At 38.8% G+C, this 21942-nt stretch overlaps 1 protein-coding gene across 1 annotated transcript in view; it reads left to right on the top strand.

Moving 5' to 3' along the window:
• The window catches only part of smad3a (SMAD family member 3a), a 42551-nt gene that overhangs the window by 6932 nt on the left and 13677 nt on the right, over positions 1–21942 (top strand). The gene's annotated exons all lie outside the window — the stretch shown is intronic.

Here is a 21942-nt window from a genome sequence, read left to right as displayed (position 1 = left end):
GATCTTCGAATAATAGTTTTAAGTCATTTCTTAAGGAAAAAAGTCAATATTTCTCATTCCTGTAATGTGGACATTTTCTGGTTTCTTTACGCCACTATCTTTGGATGCGGGACAAAACAAGACGTTTGAGGACGTCATCCTGGGCTTTGAGAAACACACATTCATTATTCTTTTGACATTTTCTAGACCAAACAACTAACCAATTAATCGAGAAAACAATCGACAGATTAATCTACAAGGAAAATAATTGTTAGTTGCAGCCCTATCCCAAGCTACTCCTACCTGTAAGTTTTGTCTGTCAAACCTACTGCTACTTACTAACTTTTCAGCTTGCCTGGTGATACAAATGAGATGTTTAGGAGAAAGTTAGCTGTCTTATTTTGAAGGCTGTGACGTGCTAGATGACATATAAAATAACATAACCCATAGTTTCTGGTTATAAGCCATGGTATCACAACTGGGTGGGTTTGGTTGAGACAGAGTTATTTTTGGGGTTGGGTTGTGTGTGGGTGGTTAATGTGGGCGGTGTGTGTGTCTGTGTATGTATGTTCCCATATGTTTACACTGGAGATAAAGACCACGTCTCATGAAAAAACGTTAGTCACAGTCTCTCAGTCTTGCATTCCCATTTAAAATTGGAAACAAAGGGCTTTCACAGTATATCAGTTTGGACCTTTCGCTACTCCCCTTTTAGGTCACTGTGGTTTTGTTTTTACTTTTTTTAGGAGCAATGAGCAAAGTGAATGCTAAGGCTTCAGTCCAAGTTCAAGCTTTAGTCGCTCAACAACAAGCAATTGTGGCATTGTGGTATTGACCCCCCCCCCCCCCCCCTTTTTTTTTTCTCTGTTTCTCCTTTTTAAAATCCTCTTTTTCTGTGAGCTGTAAACTTAGTCACAAACATTGGTGTGTAAAGTGCGTCAAGCCATGAAAATCTACCAGTTTCCTATGGTTGAGGGGTGGATGTGAAGTGTGGTGGCCTGCTCTGCCTGAATGCGAAAAGATGACTCACAGATTACTTCTGTTGTTTAAAGGGACTCTCAGTGCATTTAAAAACAGAAGCCAAGTCTGTTTCAGTCATACCTGTAGGATGGTAAATATCTCAGGTGGTTACCTGCCCAATAACTGAATACTCTCACACTGAACTGACACTTGTCTGTCTGTAGAGCAATGTAGGAAATAGCTGCAAAGTCAGAGGGAGAGGGAGGAGGTCAAGTTAGTTTGATTTGTCAACAAAAGACTTGACACAGGAGGCCTCTGTTCAGTTCCTGTTTCAGTCCAGTTAGTTTCTTTTTGCTATGGCCATGATTGTTCCCTAACCCTTAACCTGAAGGAAGTAGTTCTTTTAACCCAAACCACAATGTTTCCCTGACATGAACTAATGAGTTGTTTTAACCCAAACCAAGACCTTTCCCTATTTGTACCAAGTCATTTTCATACCTAGACTTACCCAACCATTAACATAACAATGTCAGATCAGGACATGTTTAGATTTTTTAATTTAGCCCGCTGCTACAATAACAAAAAGGGTTGCAACTAAAGATTATTTTCATTATTGATTAATCTGCTGATTTTTTTTCACAACTAACAGATTAATTGTTTAGTTTATAAAATGTCAAAAATTATGAAAACTTCTTATCACACTTTGCCAGAACTCAAATGACGCCTTCAAATGCGTTCTTTTGTCCAATCAACAGTCCAAAACCCCAAAACTCTTCATCAACTATCATAAATGGCAAAGAAACTGGAACCATCTACGTTTGACATTTTTGTTTACAACCCGGTTGAAACCATTAATCGTTTGTCAAAATAGTTGGTAACTAATTTTCTTTTGATTGACTAATCTACTAATCGTTGTAGCTCGAAACAGCTTTTTGTCGTTTAATTTAGATGAGTTGTTGTTGAGTATTTAGTCACGCATTGACCAACTTCCTACTGCAAGATATATATTTATTTGACTTTCAGTGTTGTTATGTGCTTTATGTCAACTGTCGTTGATGGTGCAACTATGGCATACTGCAAGTTTCTGAATTGGTCACTTCTTGAATATATAATATTAGTTCAGTTTTTTGAGTTATATTGCAATGTTACACAGCCCTCTCTTCTTATGTTTACATTGACAAGCTACAAACTTAACTGTTTATCAAAGAAGACTGATCATATGTTATGGTTCAGGTACAGTTAATTAGCTTGGCTGCTACTTTAATTTAACAGGGCAGGTCACAAAATCTTAGTTATTATGGTTTGAAAACTCTGAAATTGTAGCTTTGTGTTAGTGCAGACATGCACAATGTAGCTTCACTGAAATACTTATTAATTTTCTGATTTAATGAGAATTAGCAGTATTAACATTGACCTTCACCAAACATTACTGTAATTAGCAGGCAGACTTGTATAAAAACCTTTTCAGTAGGGGTGTGCATCTCTCCCTTATATGACGATTTGATACGTATCTATATACATGGGCTACGATATGATTCAGGGACGATTCTCTTTGTTATGGAACAATTTCAGGGTTTCCTCCAGGATTTTTTTAAACCTTGGGGGAGGTCTGCCCGGGTGGAAGAGGGGGGGTGACGACGACGACGACAACATGAATTTTGAAATGTGAAATTATGACTATTTCAAACTGAATGTTTTTCTAAATACATTATTTACTATAGGGTTTCCGGTACATGAATTGAAAATAATAATTGAAAATAGGATCTTGCAGTATCACTAGGCCAAAACAACAAACACAACAACAACAAATTAAAGATATATTTCGAAGTTAAATACCACCACAATCAATTACATGTAGAGGAAACCCTGAATTTGATACGATTTGATTCTGATTCGGTACGATTCGTTTCGATCTGGTTTGGGTACGATACGATACAATCCGATACAATTCTTAGTTTCATGTAGACATTCATTTTCTATTATCAATTAGAATAAGCCAGTTCTATAAAAGTGGCTTTGCTGACCTTCAAAAGGGTATTTCAGAAGACCAGGGAACCCTATGTATTTTTCTTACTATTATGTACTGTGTATCTTTATCTTAATCTGCTTATACCTCAGTGTATAAAAAACACACCACCATGAGCAAGGTCTCTCTGAGCTGGATCTGTCTGCATTGGACCTCTCTGAATTGGATGATTAACAATCAGACAAATGTTTACTACTGATAAAAAACTCAAAAGTTGGATTAACTTAACAGTGTGCACTGTGCAGCAACTGTCAGTAGACAGTTAACAGTGTGCAGTATGTTTCAATTCAGTACATAATTTCAGTAGACAATGACAGTTACCAGTGTGCAGTACTACCAGCAGTCACAGAATACAGCTAATGATAGCAATACGTTCTAAAGCAGACAGGTCGTAAGTCCTTAGCAATAAAATGGGCTATAGATGTGATGATTACCTTAGACCTCGCAGAGTTGTGGCTAAGTTGTAGCTGGAAAAAGTGTTTAAGGGTTTAATCTCCGTGTCTTTGTCTTGCGTGTTCTTGCTAGTGCTAGCTTTACTAGCATCCTTGTCGTCTGCACAGGTTTCACCATGCCAGCTCATCAGGTGAACACTAATTTGTCGTGCTACCACTGTACTTGAGTGCTGTTCTACAGAGCTTACAAACGGCATGCTTCTTGTCCAACTTCCCATTCTTCTTATAAAATCCAAATCTCTTCCAGACTTTTGATTTTAGATTTGACGGTGCATTATAAATCTTGTCGGCTTTGTCGGACATGTTACTTTTGTTCCCTTGTCAACGCTAAGCTAACATTTCTGTGCCACATCTTGCATGAGTCCTGCGCTGACCTTTGAACTTTTAGTAGAGTTTGAAGATTTTGTGAGGAGGTGGCAGCATAGCAGCTTCACTCAGCTGATTCATAACTTTATAATCGGGCCATCGACCAGTTGACAGTACATTGAGATCGATCCAGAGGTCTGCGTATCGGTGTAATCGTATCTTTAACTTTAAAACTGATTTTAATACAATATCACACAGTCACAGAGTGATATTATTTAACTTGTATTTCAAACAGGCCTGCAACCGACAGCTATTTTCATAATTTATTAATCTCTTTGACGCTTTCAAATTGTTTGTTTTTCTTCAACCAACAGTCCAAACCCAAACATTTTCAATTTATATTGATATAAAACAAATTAAAGCAGAAAATCATCACACCTGAAGAGCTGGAACTCCTTTTTGCTTAATTGATTGCAGTCAACTACTCAATAGTTTTTGTTCTTTTGTTAATGAAGCCAAACAACCCAACAGAAAAATAAACCCACTTATGTTACAGGTATATATGTCTGACAGTGGCTTATGAGTTAAGAGGTTTTCATAGGAGCTTACAGAGCAGTGAAATAATCTGGGGGAACACCAGTGGTAAAATAAATTATCCAAGATGTTTGTTGCGTGTAAGAGTGTGTTGTGTCTTTTCACAGAGCCTGGGGGAGTGGATTCCTCTCTCTTACCTACCTTAACTTTCCCTGAGATTGGGCCAGTGCAGGGGAGTGCTTTTGTCTTGTCCGCACACATCCCTCCTGGCAGCAAGACTGCAGTCTGATTCACACAGCTTCATGTCAGGGCAGGAAGGAGGGAGTGAAGGAGTCTCAGGCACTGAAATAAAAGATGTGATAAAATGAGGATGAGGGAGATAGGAAGAAAGGGAGGAAGCAGAGCAGGAAAGAGACACCCTTTTCAAATACAAACATTGCCATTTACAGGACAAAAACACAACTGTATTTATATGTGTCGATACTTGACGGGGTTGTTGAGATTCTTGTACGATTTAGTGTTGGTTGAGAGGATTTCTTAAATTATTTAGTCAGCTCATTGTGTGCTAAAACTGGTGCTTCATAGCCATTTCTTTGGGATCCAAACAGCACGATTTATAACTGTAAGAGTCACAACCCATAGATCTACTTAAATCTTGAGGTTATCCTCTAATTATAGAAACCTGTGGTCACTATTTCATACCAGAGCTGTGTCAGACTCAGAGTAAAACGTGGTTGGGATTAGACCAAAAGAAGAAAACTTGGATACATAGATTTACATATAAATATGGATTTTTTTCAGCGGATACCGATAAGATAATGGTTAATTTCATAATTTTGTATTTTATAAAAAAGTTTGTAGTTTATGCATGTATGAGGATAAGAAAGGCTAAGATGTAATGAGCAAAGATGGACGATTTAATATTCCACAGCACTAAAAAGATCTGTTGTGTTTGCGCCCTGTCACATCAGGCCGGTGTTCGGCCATCAGCCAGTGGCCCGTCGTTCAGCATTTGTGGCCCTAGTTGCTGTCGTGTGTCCTGCACCGTTGGCACTAGTTAGACATAGTTAGCGGCTTTTTGGCCAATTGAGCATGTAGAATCACTGGTAGAGCCTGTTGGTGAGAGAAATCACTCTGATTGGCTGTTCATCTAAGCGAATCAATGCACAAGAAATGAAATGGGAGAAGAGAGCGATAGCCCCTTAAGCCTGTGATTTCACCCGTGTGGCATGATTTCCCCTTATTTTTCACCTCCACATCTTCGCCAGTGCCATTTGCAGATTTTTATCAGACATATTCTTGATTAGAAGTGACTACAATAGCGAGATTCCTTATCATAACAATGGTTTAGATATCTGCAGTCACAAGTCTTCTGGTGTCCCTTTTTGAATGACTAATACAGTGTACCGCTTCCTGTTAGTATGGAGAATTATTTCCTCTAACACAGGCGCGGGACGTATGAGTTAGTTGGCCGTTGGCTGTAGTCTTTGTAGTGTGTTCAGGTGCAGCTTGTAGGTCGAGACACAGGCAATGCGAGGCGACGCAAAAGTCAGCCTTTGTTGGCACTAGTTCTTTGATGTCAGTTTGATGATTAAAAACAAGTTTTCTGCCTTTTGAACTGTAAGACCAAAATAATATGCACACCAGCAACAACATGTTTGGCTCTCTAGTCATAAATTATCAGCCCTATATATATTGCACATCCTTACTTTTCAAATAGCTCTGATTTAAATAAAATTGTGCCAGTTTTTAGACTATTTTGAAGATCACATCAGCTCTTCTTAGCCCTACTAGGTGAATACATTAATACCAACATAAAAGGACAAGTTTTTATCTGAATGAGAGAAAGTTTGCATTAGAAAACGTGGGAGTACAAAGGGATGAAGAGGAGTTGGGGATTCCCAGTGTTGTGTCTGGTGCTGCAGGGGAGGGCTTGTTATCATAGTGGGAGAGCGTGCTTTAATAAGGGAGGAAGACACATAAATGTTAGACTGAAGAAGACAAATTAAAGAGTGAAAGCAACAGAGGTGAGAAGAGGGATTCATTTTGAGTGAAAGAAAAAGGCAAACCTGAAAGCTAGGGGTTTAGATGAAGGAAGAAGGAGACAGAATATTTGGCAACAGGCAGCGTGTTGGATTCTGCAGCTTATCAGACAGAGTCTGTGGTTACTGTGGTTTGCATGCTAAAAAAGAAACACGCTAATAGCTAAGATAGAACTGGTTTGTTTTCCAGCAAGACAGCAGTTCAACTTCAAAAGAAGTGTGTCTGCGTGTGTCTGGATGACAGACTGCTTTAAGGACACACACACACACACACACACACACACACACACACTGCAGCTTCTGTGAGAAAGAGATACCCCTCCTGCTTGAATGCCGCACATACATACTGTACATATGGTATGCATACATCCTGTCAGTTAGCATAGTCGACCTGTAGCAGAAATGTGCGCATCCTGTCTGTATCAGTGCGTATTGTTTGTCTGAATTGTGGGTGTTGTGGATGCAGTACTGATTTTTATTACGATATTGCCATTATGTCTCTTGAATCAGTGGTTAGTCATCGTATTTGCTGATTTCTTACTGTGGTTGTTAGAATGACGCCGTAAGTGAAATGCTGAGACACCAAATTCACTTTTCAGTTAATAAGAATGGACATGCATGGTGGAAAGCAAAGCCGAAGATGGAGGGTGATGATTATACGGCCACAGCGGTTAACTTTAAGCAACACCTGCGCAGGTTAAATCCAGGTTTAGGTGCAGTTTTGGATTGCAGTGGATTTGAAGTTGAACCAAAGATTGATATTAAAAGCTGATGGTTAACAGCGTCATTGCAAATCACTTATGGCAATAATATGCCAAACATGCAGAAGCATCTCTCAAAACCAGTTAAACTGGATACTTTTGACTAGGGCTGCAACTAATGCCGATTATCCATTGATTATTTTCACAATTAATCAATTAGTTGTTTGGTCTGAATAAGGTTGTGTGATCTATTTGTTAGTATCAAAGGTGATCTAATCAAATGCCTTATTTCGTCCGGAAAAAGGTTTTTGAATTCACTATCAATTTAAGAAATTGAAAAGCAGAAAAAGCAAAAATTTAAGATGCTCGACAAACACATGTTTTGCATTTTGACTTAAAAAATAGAGCTGGGACAATATTGCTTATTTCTTGATTCCTCAATACTATCATGATTCTTGGTGTGCAGATTCTGCAAGTATTGTTATTCAATATTACAATTGATTTCGATTATCTAGTTTGCTTTCTGAACACCGGACCAAGGTAAAAAGTCGCATCATACACTTCTAGAGACTGTAAATCATGAGTAATATTTCCATCTTTCTGAGGTTTACATTTCAGCAGCGTCATTTCTATACTGTATACAAACGGCTCATCAAGCCAGTGCTATAAGAATAATACATTTTCAAGATAATCAAAAAGATTCTGATTAATTTTCTGTTTATAGATCAATAGATAAATGTAGCAGCTCTAGATTATGTAGCAACAGCCTGACACTGACACAGGAATAATTGAACATCTTTGACTATGTCCATTACCCCCCTGCAAAGTGATAGACTTTGGAAATCATAAAACAATCACAATATTACAAATGAACAGTTACATATTCAGAATACTTTTCTCACCTTTATCCTAACTATTCAGTGAGGCCAAAAGTCAACTATCTCCTTTTTCTACACACACACACTCTCACTCCCTTTAGGTAGCTTTCATGTCAAGCTTCACACCTGAGTCATCCGAGACAGCATTGTTCAACAGGGACACGGTGCAAGACAGGTCACACAAAGTTGATGTGTGTTGTCTGTCTGCGTGTGGTTTGGCTGCTCTAATGACTGTAATAAGCTGGGTTCAGGATTCCTGGCATTGTTTGATTTGTTCGATAGAAAGAGAATATGGCTGTGAGTCACAACAGACGCACACACTAAGTAAAGTGTATGTGTATCTGTGTTATGGTGTTTACCTTGTTGTAACCAGAGAGTTTTGACTTAAAAGCAAACTGAATGAGTCAAAACTAAGTTGCTTAACCTGGCTGCTACTGCTTGATAATAATGTAATGGAATTGTATACTGTTTTTAAGAGGAGTGATGCTATCAACATATTGGGATTTTATGATTTTATTGCTGATATTCTTGATGTGTGGATGAATGACAGCTATGTTTTATTTAGAAACTAACAAAATAATGTGTGAAAGAAGTATTTGAAATGTTTTGAATGAAATCCCATAGTTTATTGTGGTTAGCTTTTGATTTAACATGCATGCATTTTATATTTTTAATCCATATTCTCAATATACACTTATTATTCTAAACTCACGTAAAGACATTTGACTACCTCATTCAGGCCGGTTAACCAAGGGGATTAGTGAACTAATATCAAATGGATTTTATGTCATCATACATTTCAATGTGTGTGTGTGTGTGTGTGTGTGTGTGGTTAGTCAGCTCAGAGGAATGCTCTTTCTGCCTGCTGGGGCCTTGAGGGCGTGGGCTGCTGTTTGGATTACAGCTTGCAGTAGGGGTGGAGGGGGTTATGGAGACAGCTCTGCCTCAACTTGGCTCTGGCCTTCTCACTATCTGCGGGGGAGTGCACGTGCACAACGCAGAAACACACGCACGCACACAGTCATATGCACACAGACACGTTCACCAGACAACAAGCCTGCCTTTGTGCTCCACTGGCCACTACCACCACCACCGCTGCTGCTGCTACTGCTGCTGGACTACAGCTGGATATGTGTGGGAAAACAACCTGACATGAAGGAGCAGGGGTTTAAATGGAGAAGGGGGATTACTTTGAAGCCATGAGTACAAGTGAAAGTCTTAAAATACAGATAGAGAGCGTAAGATGGCGGAGAGGATAGTGGTTCAGGACTAAGAATCTTTGCGTGACACTGGTCGACTCTGTTGATGTTTTATTTTATCAGGTTGTCAGAAAAATTAATCCTTGAATCTACTCTTGAGACAAGTGCTTGAGCCAAAGTAGAACCAAAAAGTTAAGTCTAGCTAAGAGGTCCCCAGACACTGTCAGGGATACCCAATACAGCAACACAAGTGATTTTGAGCTCAGCAGCCTCATCTGAGTTTGTCAAGATTTGTGTAGAATTTCACTGTTGTATCCTGGGATCAAAATATTCAACCTTATGTATTTCCCCAAGGGGCCACCTTCTAGGTTGTGTAAGTACGGGTGATATTTATTTAACTATGACTTGTTTTGCCTGGGCTACAAGGAACCCTGGGTACTCCAGGTCTCTCCCACAGTCTGGAAACATGCAGGTCAGGTAAATTGGAGACTGTATGTTTGAATAAATGTGTTACCAACTAATTGAATCAAACTTTTGAGACTTTTGAAAATGCGAATTAGGCATCTTTCCATAGACTGGGTTGAAGCAAATAAACCAGGCTACACTAAGCAGAGTTTTATCAGAATTTGGCTGAGGCTACGCTTCACATAACTGTATAAACAGAGTAAAAGAATAGGTTGCAAGCTGGAAACAAAACTAGTTTTTTCCAACTGCCAAAAGCCTCAAAGAAGAAGAAGAAACAAACCAGTCGCCATCCATGTTTGTGCATGTTATACGAATATCTGGGAAGACGACAACAACATAAACAATTTCTTCTGTTTCTCTCGGAGTGGATGCTATGTCAGAACGTATTCAGAAAAGGTTATTCGAGCTCCATTAAGCGCATCTACTCTATTTCAAAAAAGGCAGAATGCACCTCAAACAAGCATATCAAGTTTTAATCTTGTTCACATATGGTTTGATTACATCTAAATTTAAATCCAATTTTTGCCATCAAAGGCTTTGTTAGTTCATGTGTGGCTGCCAATGTTTAGACAGCGTTAAACGTTTTAGAGCTTTGGCTTAACATTTCACAAGATGAAAAACAGCTTTTGTGGCAAAAGTTTTCGATATTTGTCAACTCAGTAACTCAAAAACACCAGAATCACAACTTTTCAAACAATACCTAGTCCTTGTCCTGGCTGTACCCTTCCTCACTCGAAGTGCATGATGGAATAGGCTCCTGCCCCTCAAGAATGCTGAATAGATCAGCAGTTTAGACAATGAAGGGATGGATGGATGACAAATATCGTCTCCTGTCTTGTTACATTTATAATTATCCTTAGAAAGTAATCAAGTTAGGATGGGAAAAACTGAGCCTCTATATCAAATTACTTTTTGCTGATCTGATCTATTTTTTTAACTCTAGCTGCATCCGACCCATTTTGACCTTTGACTTTGACCTGACTTACTTTGGCCTATATTTCAGATCTCTGACCATCAGCTTGGAAAAATAATCAATCAACCACTGATGTCAGCTGTGGGACTGACCACAAGGTTAACATTTGTGGCCAGAGTTACAGAGAAAAAACCTCCTTAAAACTAGAATTGATTTACGAACACCCATGTAAAATAACAAATAGGCCAAAATTTGTACATAGGCGAAATCAAAATCTTAATATAAATAAATTTAGCCACTGAGCCCCAAGAAATAGTTGTAATTTGTCATAACAAGTAAATATCAGCTATTTATCAAGCTCAAACATGTAATGCTGCAAACGTATTACTTTATAATTTGTGGGATATCAGATCCAGGTGGAGGCTGGTACATGTCTGTCTGTTTATAAGAATGAATAAACATTAATTTACTGGACCGGTAGACCCGCCTACACTTTGTAGGAAAAATACTGTGGAGAAAAATGTATTGATGACTTGCATCTGGAATATTTTCATTCATCATTTCGATTCAGAAAGAGAGAAACCGGCTGGCCAGCTCATTGACTATCAGCAGTAAAACTAATGGATCCAAGTCCTCTGTCGTCGTCCCAGTTTTCTAAGTCCAGGCTATGTTTTTGTCGTCTAGCCCTGCCGGTCGCCTGTCTGCTGGTTTCTGATTTCACTCCTTCACTGGTCCGAGCACACTCCAGTCCTATGATATCACCTGTGGGCCACAGTCAGACTTGCTTTTCTCTCACACTCTATTCTTGGTTCTCTTCCTTCACCGCCCCCCTTCTTTTATAAGAAAAAGAGAAGTTTGATGGCTTTTCCAGAGAGAGTGGGATGTGTGTGTGTGTGTGTGTGTGTGTGTGTGTGTGTGTGTGTGTGTGTGTGGAATATGTTCCCCTGCGATAGTTGCACCACTGTTGGTTTGTACTCACAAGTCGAGTTTTGTTCTCTTCAAGCATTTTCTGTGATCATGTTGATCGCTGCTAACCCACAATGATTAAATATTTGCGTAAACCAAAATATCCAAATAAGAAAAAGGATTTGAAATCAGTTTGATTTTTGAGAAAATATCCATGTTAAAATAAAACTGACCAAGACTAAGGTTTTACCATTTGTCTCTCATTACCAAACAACAAGGACTTCTTTCTATGATTGAAAATTTGATTGTTACGCCAGCACTCAAAGCCAAGGGGATTTGGGTGCTGATAATCTAGAGTCCGCAGCTTATGTTGATTGTTGATTGTCTGACCTCAGCTGGACAATAGATTTACGTTGCGAAGTTGCTCCCATGCTTTGAACTGTGGGCTGACATTAGGCTAACATTACTTATGTAGGAGGTATGTCAGAGGGAGACAGAGATCATCATTCCTTAAAATGGACATCTCGGGGCACGTGTCAGATTTTATGAACTTGATGGTGAAGAAGGAACTGGACGAGACCCGGGCTGAGCTTGACTTCTGGCTCACAACAATTATTAATCACGTTAGCCATTTTCACCTGAGCTAACGTCTTCAGCCATAAATAATAACTGTTACAATAAGCCCAGCTAATCAGCCAAGATCTGAGGAGGCGCTGTCGACTTTACCTTTCAACTCTCAGAGGTGTGCGCAGCAGAGTCAATAAATGCCTTATCTTAAAGCTGCCATGTGAAAACAATATATTGTATAGTACAACAAACGTGTAAGGCACAGCAGGTGGATTAATGTTTTGTTTTTGTAATGTTTATGTATTGAAAAAAAGCTTTCATTTTGTAGACTGCTGTCTGATTATTGGAAGGACTTTCCAAATAAAAGGGGAATTTAAATGATGAAAGGTAGCCATGTGCAGTAATATAGATCACTGAGGACGCCATACACTGAGATGCATGGAGAATCGTTTTGTATCCAAATCGTTGAAAGCTGAATCTTAATCAAATCAAATCCTGAGGCCAGTGAAGATTCATACCTCTAATTATATCCAGTCAGCTATTACCTCCTTATAAAAATTTCTGTTTTACATGTCAGATTAAAATTGTTCTTATATATGTGTATGTATATATATATATATATATATATATATATATATATATATACATATATATATATATATATATAGCTAGCTTACCGTCAGTTGCACCCCAAGACACTTATCCTCTCTGCACGAAGGCGATCAGCTGACTAGTACCAGATTCAACTGAGATAGATTGGAGATGAGATCCTTTATTGATTTGTTTGAGAAGAGGATTTGAGAAACTGAACTTTTTGTCAAATCTATTAGTGTCTTTTGTTGTTTATAGTTGATCTCCCAAAGGATGGCATTTTTTGTTTGACTCAGATATCTTCTTTCTTGGTGAATCATTTTTTAACTTACCTAACCCAAAATTGGAGAAAGATACCAGAATAAAGTCAAGCTGTTGTTGTGAAACACCCCTATCCTTGAAGAATCTGTCCTCCTGACCATCTTAGCTGAACAGGTATTTCTAGTATCTTTATTATTGTACTAGTTATTGTTGTTTCGATAACATTTAGCCATCTCCCTCCAACAATTATATTGGGAGAGCAAGACAAAGAGAGAGCTTATGGAGCATTTTGCTGCTAAGAGGACTATAACTGTGACTATTTTTATTTTTGTAATTATGTAATGTCAGTAATTCTGTGTAATTCTTTGGTTGCAGATTCTTTGAATGGTGGCACAACAGGGGATTAACCTGTGATCACAGTTGTGCAAGAACAAACCCAGCGTGGGTTGAAACAGCATGATGAAGGTGTCCCGTAAAAAGGGGAAAACTGCAGTAGAAGAGAAAATTATTTCACCAACAATCCATCGCAAAATAACTCCTGAAATGTGTCAGGTTTCAAAACTTCTTTGCAGCCCCTTCTCCAGAATTAGTGAATGATTTGTCTCTTCACATGTTTTTATTGGACAGCAGCAGCCGTCTGCTAAATGTCATTGGACTGCAGCCCTGTTGGTCATGGCTCGACAGACTGGCCACAGACCTTATGAAAAGCACAAAGGCCATTTCAGCCCTACACACCCCCACCACACTCCCACCCTCACACCTCACTCGCACAGTACTGGGACGGAGGCAGGGTGGTCAGGATAGTGGGACAGTGGGACAGACGGAGGAGAGGGAAGGGGGGTTTTTAGGGGCCCGGTCACAGACACTCTGAGCTGCCCTGAGCTGTCGAGACAGTCTGCCAGCCCTATTGTCCAGCAGCACCCTCCTTTCTTTATCCATCACCCACTTTGTCCTCCCCCCTCTGTGCTCTTATAGGACAGTTTGTGAGTGGAGGTCCTCGTGTTTACATACACTCGCAGGCACTTAAAATCATTTCTTTTCATTCTTGAATTCAACATGAGAGTTTAGCCTCTTGAAAAAAGTTAATATATAACAATTTGATAATGAAAACTCTAAGAGACATTCAGCTTCTCCGAGTGTTTGCTGGCTCAGACTTTCAGTTGAGTTTGAAGCTTGGCAGAGAGTTGTAAAAAGTCCATGTCAAAAGGTCTGAGCCCACAGTCAGCAAGTGTGTGTGTGTGTGTGTGTGTTTGTTCAGCACTGCTCGGACCATCGCCAGCCTGAACACACACACACATGCACACACACAACAGTGTATAACTGTTTGTGTCTCTGAGCGTAACTGGGCATGCCTCAGAGTGTTTGTTTTGGCCCCTCCTCCTCCCTCCTCCCCAGTTCAGTGAAGCTCAATCTGCTCTGTCTGAGTCTGTTTTATGAGTCATCCAAACACACACATACACACACACACACACACACACACACACACACACACACTCACACACATCTGAAATGTGTGTATCCACTCCTCTTCACAATCACTCAGCTATTTCTTTTCCATTCAAACACTCCCTTTGCACAGATTATAACAAAATGTGTGACTCCTTTAGATGTAAAGCCTTTTTATCTCCCTCTTCCTCATCCCTGTGTGTGTGTGTGTGTGTGTGTGTGTGTGTCCTTTGTGTGTAGGGACAGATTGCACTCCCTTCCATTCACACACAAACAGAGCTGGTTGGGCGTAAAGGTCAGGCTCAGCCGCAGCCTCAGGTCATGGAGCACTATGATGTTGACACAATTTCCCCTGTGGCAAAAAATCTATACCAATTTGTCCCTTTCATTTTTGAACATCAATTCCACTCTGAGTGTCTCTTGACAGAGAAATGTCAGCACTGTGGATCTTGTTCTCTGTCAGCAAGGGAATTAGATGGCCTAAAGTAACACTTGCATGCTTTAACTAGCCTTACATGTTGTATCTACAGATGGAAATAATAATCAATACAGGACAGAAGAGTGGAGGGAGTGTTGGATATTTCAACTCATGTTTTTATTCTTTGAGTTATCTAGTCGGTGCTTGTGCAGTTGTGCTTGCAGTGAGGCTTTCATTTATTCGCCTTGATCTTTTTCATTCCTGCAGTAAACTTTAAAATGGAAATGTCTGTCTGTATTACCTTGTGCTGAAAGGGTTAGTCTGTTAATCAGTTATTCTATTGACTATGGAAGTTAATGGCCAGTTATTTTGATAATTAATTGATTTATCCTTCAAGCCATTTGTCAAGCAAAAATGCCAAATATCCCCTAGTTTTAGCCTGTCTTTAATGAAAATGTAATGTTTTTACTTGTGGCATGTGACACAAAATCAAATATCTGGTGTTTCTGGAGTGTCTGATGGGGTAACTAGGGGCTACAACAGAAAAATATTTTCATTTTAAAGTAATCTGCTTATTATTTTCACAATTAATAGAGTAATTGTGAAAAAAGCTCATCATAAAGACCAAAGTGACTTCTTCAAATTGCTTCTTTTGTCCAATCAACAATCCAAAACACAAAGACTCTTCATTTGTTATCATAAAAAACAAAGAAAAGCAACAAATCCTCACATTTAAGAAGCTTGAACCCACAAATGTGTGACATTTCTGCTTGAAAAGTGACTTAAATGATTAACCGATTTTAACTGATCTTTCTTTCGATCGACTTATCAATTAATCAACTGATCGTTCCAGCTCTACTGACAACTTCAAATCATTGTGACATATCACATTGTTCCAACCTGCAAACTGTAGTGTGAAATGTGGAGTTAAAATCACATTAAAATTCCTATTGCAGTTGTGTGAGATGCCATATGCTGAAACATCTGTATATTAATCAATTAATTGTTGGACATTAAATGGAAAGTAAATGACAGTCTTGCTAAAACAACATTTAAAGACATCACATAGGACTCTGTGAAACTGCAATGAAACTATTGACAGTTTTCTGACATTTTAGAGACAAAACAATTTAATTAATCAAGAAAACAATGGTGGATTGATCAATAATGAAGTTGCAGCCCTTATACCACACAGTGCACCACTTGTACTCTGAACACACTTATCTAGCTGCACATGCTAAAGTCGGCCTTCTCCAGCCTAGAGTTATGCAATTTTCATGTTGAGGTTTTGAGGTACTGCCGTTTGCTTTTCTGAAAGCCAAATATGAGGCACACAACAAAAACTATTTACACAAAGTCAGGGTTGCAAAAAATGCGTCTGATGGGGAAAAAAAATAAAGCTCTTTGTCATTTTTTTAGCGTGACTTCGTCTGTAAATAAAATCAGCCTGTGGTGATCTGTGGCGTGTTGACCACTTTCTGGTGGAGCTGAATGTTGAAAACTGTTGGCCCAAATTCTTGGAAGCCTTCAGATCCCAGCCATGTCCTTCAAATCTTCAGTCTGGAACACACACACAAACACAGCAGGGAACTCGGGGTCATGGTTCTCCCCCCTCCTGCCTCCCTCTGCCACATAGCTGAAGACTCTGAGCTCCAAATCATTTTAAGTGTTTTGGAGGATCTGAGGTTGGCTGTTTAGACAGTCCTACTGGCTCTTCCTCAAAACAACAGGCTGAGACTTGATGCTGGTGCAGGAGTGGCTTTACTGTCAGTGAGGTGCTCCTCATTCAATGTGCCGTCATAAATCTCAATGAAGTGAGTAATTCGGATTGATGGTGTGTGTCTGGACCTGTCCATGTGCTGGATGAGCACATTGTTTTAACTGTTGCTGTTTAGAATTAAATTCAACCAGAGTAAACAGCCATGGCCCTCACTTACTGTAGACTATATCAATTAACTTAAAGGTACCCAGGAACATTTTTTTTACCACAAGTAGTGCTATTGAGCAATATTTTTATGAGCTGTTGCCTGTCCTGTTTGCATTTCACATGTCCAACATGCTTTTTTATGTGATGTGATACTCATTCCTGCTGATAATATGTTTTTTCCCCAGGAAAGCGAAGGCTTGACTAACACCTCAAGCCTTAACCTAACTAACTGAACCAATGAAGACAACAAGTATTAACTAATCAGAGGCAGATCAGGGCTGGCATGACTACAACACCCTTGGAAAAAAAATATCTTCCTGCTGTCAGTTTTATGCTTTTCAACATTTGGAGGCAATAACATGCAAAAAACGTACAAATAACAAACAAAAGCACTGAAGAAGAAGGGCCGGTGGCAAGTAAAGGTGTATATAAACAATTCACAATAGAGCTGCAATCAAAGTAATTAATTAGTGAATCAGCACAAAATAAATGGGCTTCTATTTGATAATTCATTAATCGTTTCAGTTGTTTTTGAAGCAAAAAATGTAATGGTTCCAGGTTGCTGCCCTTTCCTCATCCTATATAATTGTAAATCTGTGGGTTCTTGACTCTTGTTGGAGAAAACATAATATTACTCATGGGATGTAGACTGTGGTGATAAACCCGCCATTGGCTGACTATTTCAGCTGGCATTCTCCTCCTTTCTATCTGCATGTTAGCATTTTAAAAATCCCCATCTCTCAGGAAACAACAAAAACAACCTCCAAGATAGCAACCTGAAAGTGGCACCCTACTAGTGGCGGTGGTAACCCTAACCTAGTTGCTAACGGTACGATCTTAAACAAGATAGCAGTTTCACCCTTTGTTGTGGCGATATACCCATTTTAATTCCAGCGCTCGCCTCCCCACATGCAAATGACACCACCAAAACAAGTTCCCCACTGTTTTGACACGCTTTGTGGTGCCAAAAACGCTTGTGATTGGTTTAAAGAAATACAATCAAGCCAGGACATTTTTCCCCCAATAGCAGAATGAAAATGGGTGCAACCTGACCTTTAATTATGTAACCACAGGCTCTCAGAAATTGTAATGGACATTTTCTAGGCTTCTTGGAGAATTTGGGCTTTGTCAGCTGATCCTTTTGTGCAGTTGTAAATCCCACCAAGACCTTAAACTGGGCATGTATATAAGTGTACTTGCCTTGATTTGACTCTCCATTAACTTAAAATGAGTAATAATGGCAAATTGGTGATGTTGGTCCACTGTAACTGGTGCAGTGTAGATACTCTGCTACTATTGTATAGCACATGTGCTGTTCAACTCTTGAACTTAATAGTGTGACTCATGCCATGCTGTTACTGTAACTCTTTTCTTGAAAAACACTGACTGGAAAAAGGTTTTACAGAGAGAAGGACACTTAGTACTGTAGGACACCAAATAGCCAGTAATGCCACTGCAGTTTGTGCATGTGTGTCTCAGCCCACGCAGAGTCTAGCCCCACCAAACGCCCACTCAGCAGCAGGGACCGAACACACATACCACTGACATCAGATCAGCCCTGTCTGACCATTTAACACATCGACAGTGAAAACGTCTTTTTTCTGCTCCAAAAGACCACAGTAACCCTGCTTTAAATACTTCTTCTAATGCAGTATTTTGTGGTTAGTGTCAGAGAGGTTGTGGTTATTTTTAATTGCACTATTATTAAGTAAATATCTTGTTTCCTCAGTCAGTGCTGTGAGTGTCCACATGTGATCATTGTTCCTCTTTGCAAATGAACTTTTCATGTGTTTCCCTCGTGCCATCATGAATTTTGGACAATTTCCTGTGATTCACTTTTGTAGTTATTTAGTTACTTCATAAACTGTGTTCCTTTTTTTTGTTTATTTTATTCTGTCCAAACCTTGTAAAACAGTGTTCCAAAGTGAGTCAGTGAGTTAAATACCAGTTAGCTTTAGTGGAAAGTTAACTGGTATTTTTAAGTGAGTTTTGTGGCTACTTACAGAGGTACTAAAAGGCATCAGTTGCTGTAGCTTCAGTCACAAGCAATAAATAATGATGCAGTCTGGTAAAGGGAAACAGCTTCAATAAATCATGAAAATATAGGCTAAACACAGGAAATTCACAATAGAAAAGAGGAACAGTGTTCACAAGTGGCCCCTCACAAACAGAAGGACGTTTATTTATGTGTTAGCTTCACATCACGAAAAGCTACAATAAAACTTGTTGACAGAATTAAAGATATTAGCTTTGCAAAGATTGTAACTATTGGAGGAGGTTTGTACTTGATTGCGTAACAACCCAAAGTTTTCCTGTTTATATGTGTAGTCTAAGTATCCAGATTGTGCTTGGTGATACAGCCAGATCTCTTAGTACTGATAAATGTTTTCTCCAGACACTCAGATCAAAAGAATATGAGCCAAGCTCGGCTGTTTGTCCTTGATGTTAAAGCCTGAAGTCTGGGACTTCTTTGATCAGATGCTTTTGTCAGTGTTGCATTTGTTATGTAATGTTCTAAGCCGTGATATAATAGATTTTTTAATATGATTATTATTATTATTATTATTGGCCTGTAAAGAACATTGACTGACTTCTGTTTATTATAAGGTGCTAAATAACTAATTCTGCTTGCCTTGTCTATTTTTATCATAATGTTGCTCTCTTCCTTTTCTAAGTGTTAGCCGTGATAATCTGCGTGATGTTGCTGTGGCTCACTCTGAGAAATGACTTATGAATATAATGACAAACTTCAAGAGACATAATGTACGATAAGAAAGACACCATTTCTGTTTTTATTGTGACACGTATGAAGAAGAAAAACAACAGTTTTATGTGATATTGAATGACCCTGATAGCATTTTATGGTTGAGGGAGCTCCGCTAACTTTCAGTTCTCCAATAGTGGCTGCTGGAGCAGTAAAGTGTAAAGCCTCAAGAAATGGCTGCTTTTTTTTTTTTTTAAACCACCAGTTGCAACTCAATTCCACAGGGTTTCTGTGTCTTAAAATGTCTTCTTAATTTTATAAGTATTGGTTCTTTATTGAAGTTTGTAAAGTCTTAATTGCCACAAACATTTTACCTAATTTAACTTGTCCGCCCATCCTTTTAATTTCTGTCTTCTGAGGGAAAGCGCAAATTTCTGATGTTAACTAATGTTATTTACTTTTACTTTACTTTACCTTCTACCTGAGGCCATGAACTTATTAGGGACTAACCAATATGTTTTCTTCAGGGCTGATTATTTGTAATCAAGGTTTTAGTAATGCATTTACAGTAAAAATGAAAATCTTTGTCTCAAAATATAGAACAACCAGTGATAGAATGAACCTTAGTATAATTTACTCAAGTACTGTCCTTGATTACAATTTTCAGGTACTTTACTTGAGTATTTCCATTTTTTGGTTCTTCATACTTCCTCCCGACTACATTTATTTGATAAATATATCACTAGTTACTTTGCAGATTCAGATTATTCAGTGTTTATAGCCTAATAATTTTAATAGTGTTACTAATCACATAGTGTGGGAGCGGGACATTTTGTGAGAGGATGCATCTTCAGAGGCAAAGTAGCACATTTTTAAATTAGTTTATCGGCAATCTGGCAGAAAAATCATCAGTACTAATAATCTGAAAAATGCTGAATATCAGTGATATCAGTATAATAATCGGTCTGTCCCTAGCCTCTGATTCCAGTTTTTCAATAACAAGATGCCTGTAAAGGAACTTCTCTCGCTGCATTACTTGACTTTCATCATACTGGAAATGTTATCATTTAAGGTTTGTAGCGTGCAGGACAATTCTTCTGAATTATATCAACTTCTTCTTGAAAGATCTGGTATCTTATGAGGGTTTTGGATGCAGATTTTAGGTGTGACTTCAAAGAAGTTAACACATCAGCTCTCGTTTTGACTTTAAGGATGTGGTTTTCAGATCTGAAGTGTCCCCAGCTGTCCTCCCATGAAAGTTTGCTTCTTCAACTGTACTCTTGTATGTCTGTGTGGACATAACGTGTTCAGACACCATTTACAAATGCAAGACACCCTCCCCCTCTAACACTCCCAGCCCATTTTTAAAGTACAGAAGCAGTGAATGAAAGCTTCTGCCATGAAAAATTAAAAGACAATTCTCTGCTTGCTGGATGTACAATGGTTGACCCAGATGGGGCACTACTGAGCTTTCAGTTGGACTGCACACAGCGTCATTTTTATTTAGAACACACATTTGTCCTTCTAAAGGGCTTTGGCTTATGTCGTTGACCCTTACTCTCTGTGTGAGAGTGTGTGGGTGAGACAGAGAGATAGGAGGGATATATGTGGTCGTTGCCTCTTGCATAAGATGATAAGTGTGTTTTTTTCCTCCTCCATGGGTCATTGTCCCCAGAGATTACAGGCCACAACCCCATTACGACAATCTGCAGCAAACTATCGCTCATTACTGTCTTGCAGCCTAAATCACCATCCTGCTGACAGTATTGTTTAGCAGATGAGTGCAGATGTTATACAAGACAATGAAATTCCTTTCATACATACTGTAGTCTCATTGTTTATTATTATACGTCATAGTCGGTGCGCATACAGCTGGAAGTCTCATCAGTAGGACGGAGGGCTAGACACAACAATGGTAAACACCACACCTAGTGATGTACTGTGAGTGATTTTAATATGAGGACCAGTTTAAAAATCTTTATTGACACAATTCTTTGGCACATTGTCATCACAACGTTTATTAGACTCAGCAATTTTTCGTCATGGACCTTCCTCAGGTATGAATTTCAAATTTTGAAACAACACATGTTGATTAAGAGCTGCACAATTAATCAAAATACTATCTAAATTGCAGTGTCCAATGTCCAAGCGCAATAACCATATTGAACAAGCTGCGATTTTTTAAACTGTGTGATGAAGCAGCATTATAATGAACTACTGTAGTTCTGCAGAGATGCACTGGCTTACAAATCTTGTTCTCCAGATGTAAGAAAACATGTTTGTTGGTACAGACCCGAAAAATGTCAATCACGTTATCATGATTTTAATAGTTTTTTTAGTGAAAATGAAAATTGTGATGCAAAAATTATCATTCTTACTAATTATGAATCATATCATAATCATTATCTCTGTCAAAATAATCCATATCGTGCAGCTTGAAAAGTAGTGAAAATGGAAAGTAGTGAAAGTAGATAGTAGTAAAATGGTGATGAAAAAAATGATAATTTCCAGGGGCGCCCCAGTAGCTTAGTTGGAAGAGCGAGTGCCCCATGTACAGAGACTGTGTCCTCGCACAGCAGCCCAAGGTTCAAATCTGACCTGTGGCCCTTTGCATAATGTCATCCACACTCTCTAACCCCTTTCCTGTCGTCTTTTCAATCTATCATA

Source organism: Pagrus major, chromosome 4, assembly GCF_040436345.1.
Source record: "Pagrus major chromosome 4, Pma_NU_1.0".
NCBI lineage: Eukaryota > Metazoa > Chordata > Actinopteri > Spariformes > Sparidae > Pagrus > Pagrus major.
The sequence above is the reverse complement of the archived record's forward strand: the minus strand, read 5'-3'. Positions and strand labels throughout refer to the sequence as shown.